Source organism: Delphinus delphis, chromosome X (genome assembly GCF_949987515.2).
Source record: "Delphinus delphis chromosome X, mDelDel1.2, whole genome shotgun sequence".
Taxonomy (NCBI): Eukaryota; Metazoa; Chordata; class Mammalia; order Artiodactyla; family Delphinidae; genus Delphinus; species Delphinus delphis.
The window spans coordinates 16,564,065-16,570,110 of NC_082704.1; the positions used below are offsets into that span (position 1 = coordinate 16,564,065).

Sequence of the window (6,046 nt, forward strand, 5' to 3'; positions counted from 1 at the left end):
AGCACAGAGGGGGTACAGAGGGAGGAAGAGGGAGGAAGAAAGGGGAGATAGGAAAATCTCATACACTTCGAGCTCTTTTTTCCTGAGGTGATAGCAGATCCGTTCCTTTCTTACTGGTATGCCACCCAAACATTTTTCCTACTAACCATCCCCAAATAATCTATAATCTAGTTTAGTAATTGGTTTTCATTACTTCAGTAAGATTACCTAGTCCTATTTACTGTTTACCTCTTCTGGAAACATCAATTACTTACTGTTCTCTACCAGCCAACATTATACAACTGTCTATTCAAAATTTCCAGAGGCTCTTACCTCCATATCACTTTTAGCTTGTTACTATTAATCCACCCATGGTAAGCATCCTTCACCCCACCCTCTCTAACCCTAAAGCTTTAACCAGTACTAACACAAGAAAGTTTGGGTTACATCACTTCTGCCACTACCATCAGTTCCAGCCCACTCATAACTTATTTCTGGGCCATGTGATACTAGGATACTCTCCTTTAAGATTACATTTGCAGAGTGAAATATTGGTGGTAAAACACTAAGGGTAGAGAATTTGTTCTTACATTTTAATATCCTTAGCCTCTGTGTGCTTAATTCGGGGAAGTAAGTGGGAGGCAAGGGGAGTGTACACTGAGAAACCATTGGTTATAGACACTTTTTTTGGCCTTGATCCACCTCATGGTTCCTCTCTACTGAGCTAAACTCTCCTATTTAATAACTTAAATTTAACAAATGAATTTGGAGCATCTGTAATGTACATTCTGTGCTACCTGTTGTGTTCTTGTAGGACTCTGCATATACTTCTATTAGAGCACTCTGTATTAAACTGCAGCTGTTTGTTCAGAGTTTGGTTTCCTCACGAGACTGAGAGAGAGAGTATGTCTTTTAAAGTGTATCTAGTGCTTAGTACAGTGTCAAGGACAAAAAGGGTGCTCAATAAATGTTGGAAAGATAAATATGTAGATTCTTTAAAAGAAACAGAGATAAGTGTAAGACATGGTCCCTGCTCTGGAAGTGGTCACCACCTAGCAGGTAGAAGAGGAGAGGACCTCTGAATACAAATAACTTTAAACAAGTCAGACAAACAAGTCTTGCCACTCTATTATAGAACCCAATGAACAACTGAGAGATGTATTTTGACCAGGGGATCTTGAGTTCACTTGACAGATTTATATTTGGTTCCAAATTTCCTGTATTGTGTTCAATAGAGGCTTTTATTTTGTCTTGGAATTTGATGACCAGCTTCATTTTTCTGCTAGCCAATTTTTTTTCTCACCATGAAAAGGGACTAATATTAAAAATCAAAGTAGAGTTGTTTTTGTTGGGAGAAGAGGAAAAATGAGACGATAGAGGAATGGTAACTGAATTTTCTGAATCTGAAACTGATATGGATGTTCTGACAATTACTAGGCAACTTTCAGGAATATCATGATGGAGTATTAGAAGTTGGAGTTATCCTAGATAATTCAGTTATGTGGGACAATGTGGTGTTTAAGGGTGTGGGCTCTGCAGACAGACATGGGTTTGAATCTTGCCCTTGCTACTTTATGTGACCTTGGCCAAACCATCTAACTTCTCTGAGTTTTAGTTTTGTCATTTATAAAATAATTTCTACTCTAGAGTGATGTTATGGATATTAAATGAGATGGTTGATAAAACATTATCCTTGGTATAGAGTAAGTACTTGATAAATTTATTTCTATTCTATTAATATTACAGGGGCCTGAATATGATGCTCAGGTGATGTAGGCATTGACTAGAAGTTGGACAAAATGGCTTTTTAAGTTATTCCAGGCCTGAGACTCTGAGTTTATAATTCTTTGGCTGAGGGGAAAGTAAACTTTACTTACCATTGCCTGTGCTGATCAGATAACCTCAAAGCCCAGACACACTGCATAATTCTCCGACAGCAATAACTCAGCTGGCAGTTCCCAGGCAGAGATGTAGGAGAAAGTCCAATATCCGGGAAGCGCTAGGATCTACAACTTCCTGTGGTCTGCCTAGTGAAATCTGACCAGATAAGAACAGTTAATAAGAAGCTCTCGAGATATAAAAGCTCCCCTTTTATCTCTGAATGTGAATATTATTGATGTTAAATACCTGAATGGATGAGGTTAATTTGAATAGTCTTCTATTGTTGCAAGAAATATGGAAAACTATTCAGGGAAACTTGAAAAACTCTTCTTCATACTTGTGGCATGAACTGAAAGAAATTATTTTCTTATTCTGAAAAAATGATGGCTCCACTGCCTGTGTGAGGTAGAAGCTTTTAAGGACTGGACCCAGAGACACCCCATTGTGGTATCTAAGAAGAGATCAAGTCTCATATTCTGGACCTGCCTTCTGTAACACTTTGCAAGTCATGCCAGATTCCTATCAAGGCCGAACAATTTACCTTGAGGTCCCCAGATATTTCCAACTGCCATTAATGTCTTGAATAAGAAAGCATTGCATTGCAATGAAAACATTTAATGGCTATAAACTCAATTTCCAAGAAGCTTTTCTCTTTTGGATACTCAAGGGGCAGGGTCCCTGGGCAATGACTTATTAGTTCCCTTACCTGCTCTGCAATGATTACAGAGACTATCCAGGAAAATATTTTGATAACTTGATTCTCCTAGTAATCCCTCCCCCTTTTCATTTCTTGAAACAATTTTCTGAGTGTGATCACATACCCTCTTTTCTCCTTCCATCATACAGGGGTGAATTTACTATAAAATATCAGATGTTGCTTTCATGTCTCAAACTCCCTTTGTGAGCAAACCCAGGCTATGGGCCTGATAAATGTTTAGCAAGAAAGCAGCATAGCATAGTATTTGAGTGAGAGCTCTGTTGTCAGGCAAACCTGAGTTGAATTTCCAGATCTGCCACCTACTAATTGTGTGACTTCTCTGCATCTCAGTTTCTTCATCTGAAAAATAAATTGAATACAGTAATACTTATCTAATAGGGTTGTTTTGGGGATAAAATATAACAATGCACAGCAGTGCCTGATTAAAGTGTTCAGTAAATGGTAGCTACTATTATCGAGAAGCAGATCTCTTCATCAAGTTCGCAAGATGAGAGGATGTAGCTAAAGTGGTAAATGTGTATGCAAGTACTTTATGAAGTATTAGGTCATTCTGAGGGTATACCATCAATTATTCTGTTGAGTTGGCATGTCCTAAGATTAGACGTATTTATGAAGGGCTGCAACGGTAGTCCCTTAATACCCCTTCAACTTCTGGGACTATAGCTATATCAGGGTATGCTTAGACAGTAGCAATCGGGAAACTAAAATCCTAGGTCATTAAAGCAAACAGTTAGAAAAATAGCCTTTCCTTATGGTACCACAAGACAGGATAAGCAGTGGGGTATAATATCTTGTGCCTATCTTACTGTTTCACTTCTCTAGCAAAAGGTTGACAGCTCCATATTTGGCTTTTCCAAAAAACATAATAAACCCGATGAGGTGGTTGAAATGCATTTATAATTCTTGCTTTGGGGGATATGGCTTAGACAAGTTGGAAAGCAAAGTTGAAGTATTCTATGAAGAACTCCCATTCTTTTAGGAGTTGGAGACGCATCTGAGACCTGCACCTGAAGGGAGAAAAAGGGAGGCTGGAAGACAGTGGGTTAGCTTCTCATACACCTGGGACTGGACTTGAAGTGCTAAGAGTATGGAATTGCTCATTTTTGTTGTTGGAGTATCAGTTGCCTACTATAAAGGTGTTTGCTGAGACAGTGAGATCTAGGTCTGAAGACACCTGCATAAACTTGAAATAAAACTTTAGGCAATCCATTAGCCTCTCTGAGACTTTTTCTTTTTCTTTCTTTAAAATTGAAGTGAGATTTACATATAGTGAGATACACTAAATGTAAAACTGAGGAATTATGAAAAATGTACATACCTATGTAACCACAACCTCAGTAAAGATATAGAATATTTCTACCACCCCCCAAAATTCTTTTGTGTTCCCTTCCAGTCAATCACTACTGCCACTGGCAGCCACTATTTTGTTTTATATTCCCCCAGATTAGTTTTGCCAGTTCTTGAATGTCATATGCATGGAAGCATATAGAATGCACATTTTTGTATGTAGCTTCTTTTACTTAATGTAATGTTTTTGAGATTTATCCATGTTGTTTCATGTATTAATTGCTTATGATTTCTTTTTTTTGATTTCTTACTATTGAGGAATAGACCATTGTATGAATATATCACAATTGTTTTATCTATTCCCCTATTGATAGAATTTGAGTTGTTTCTGATTTGGAGCTATATTGAATAATGCTGCTATAAACATTCATGTACAAGTCATTTTGTCGACATTTGTTTTCACTTCTCCTGGGTAAATACCTAGGAGTCTAATGGCTGTGTCAGAGTAGATATAGGTTTAATTTTAAAGACGTTTTCAGACGTTTTTTGAAATTGTTTATAAAATTTTACATGGCCACCAGCAATATATGAGTTCCAGTTGCTTCATATCCTTGCCGATATTGGTGTTGTTGGTATTGTTAATTTTAACCATCTGGTGGTATGTGGTAGTATCTCATTGGGTTTCTAAAAAAAACTATTTTGAAATAACTTTATATTTAGAAAAATTATAATGATAGTACAAGAGAGTTCCCATACACTTTTCACCCTAACATCACCCTCCTATTGTGGTTTCAATTTACACTTCACTAATGACAAATAATGCTGAGTACATTTCATATGACTATTGGTGATTTAGAATCTTTCTTTGTGAAGTATGTGCTCAAGTCCTTTGCTTATTTTTATTGAGTTGTCTTTTTGTTATTGATTTTTAGGAGTTTCTTATATATCTCAAATGTAGTATTTTGTCAAATGTGAACATTGTGAGTATTTTCTCACAGTCAGTGGTTTGCCTTTTCCCTTCCTTAATGGTATTTTTGAAGAAGTTTTAAATTTTGATGAAGTTCAATGTATCCATTTATAAATGATTAGTGCTTTTTGTGATCTGTCCAGGAAATCTTTACCACTGCCAATGTCATAGAGATATTCTATATTTTCTTCTAGAAGCTTTACAGTTTTAACATTTACTTTGGTCTATGATCTATCTTCAATTAATTTTTTAGTATGGTGTGAGGTAAGAGTAGAGGTTCACTTTTTCCCCATATGGCATCTGTATTAGTTTTCTAGGACTGTCATAACAAATTACCACTATCTGGGTGGCTTAAAATAATAAAATTTGTTGTTTCACATTTCCAGAAGCCAGAAATCCAGAATCAAGGTGTCAACAGGTCTCTAGGGAAGAGTCCTTCTGTACCTCTTCCAGCTTTTGGTGGCTCCAGGCCATCCTTGGCTTGTGATAGCATAACTGCAAACTCTGCCTCCATCTTCACATGGCCTTCTTCGCTATGTCTCTTGTTCTCTCCTCTTCTTGTAAGAACATCAGGCATTGGATTTAGGGCCCATTCTAAATCCAGTATCATCATCCTGAGATCCTTAACTAATTACATCTGCAAAGAAACTTTCTCCAAATAACATCACATTCTGAGGTTCTGAGTGAAGATAATTTTTTTGTGGGGGAGAGATACTAATCAACCCACTGCAATTTCCAATTGTTCCTCCACCATTTCTTGGAAAGACTATCTTTTTACCACCAAATTACCTTGTAATCTTTGTCAAAATTCAATAGCTCTTGTAGGTGAGGCTCCAGTTCTGTACTCCGTATTCTAATCTGTTGTTCTATTTGTTCATGCTTAAAGCAGTACTTAGCTCTAGAGTAAGTCCTAAAATCAGGTAGTGTGAATCATCCAACTTTGTTTTCTTTTTCAAAATTGTTTGGCTATTCTAGATTCTTCGTTTTTGATATATATATATTAGAAAAAATTGTTAACTTCTACAAAAACTCCTTTTGGGATTTTGACTAGATTGTGTGGAACATATAGAGGAGTGTGGGGAGAATTAACATCTCATAGAAATGAAATTGATTTTTGTATATTGACCCTGTAGTTGGTAAACTTTATAAATTCACTTATTTTTTCTACTAGCTTTCTATATCCACAAATAGTTTAGAATTTTCTACATACAAGA

The 6,046-nt window shown here is 36.5% G+C and overlaps 1 pseudogene; it reads right to left on the bottom strand.

Moving 5' to 3' along the window:
• LOC132418777 (olfactory receptor 13H1-like) overlaps positions 1–5,445 on the bottom strand; it is a 34,794-nt pseudogene extending 29,349 nt beyond the window's left edge.
• Positions 5,446–6,046: the final 601 nt, after the last annotated feature.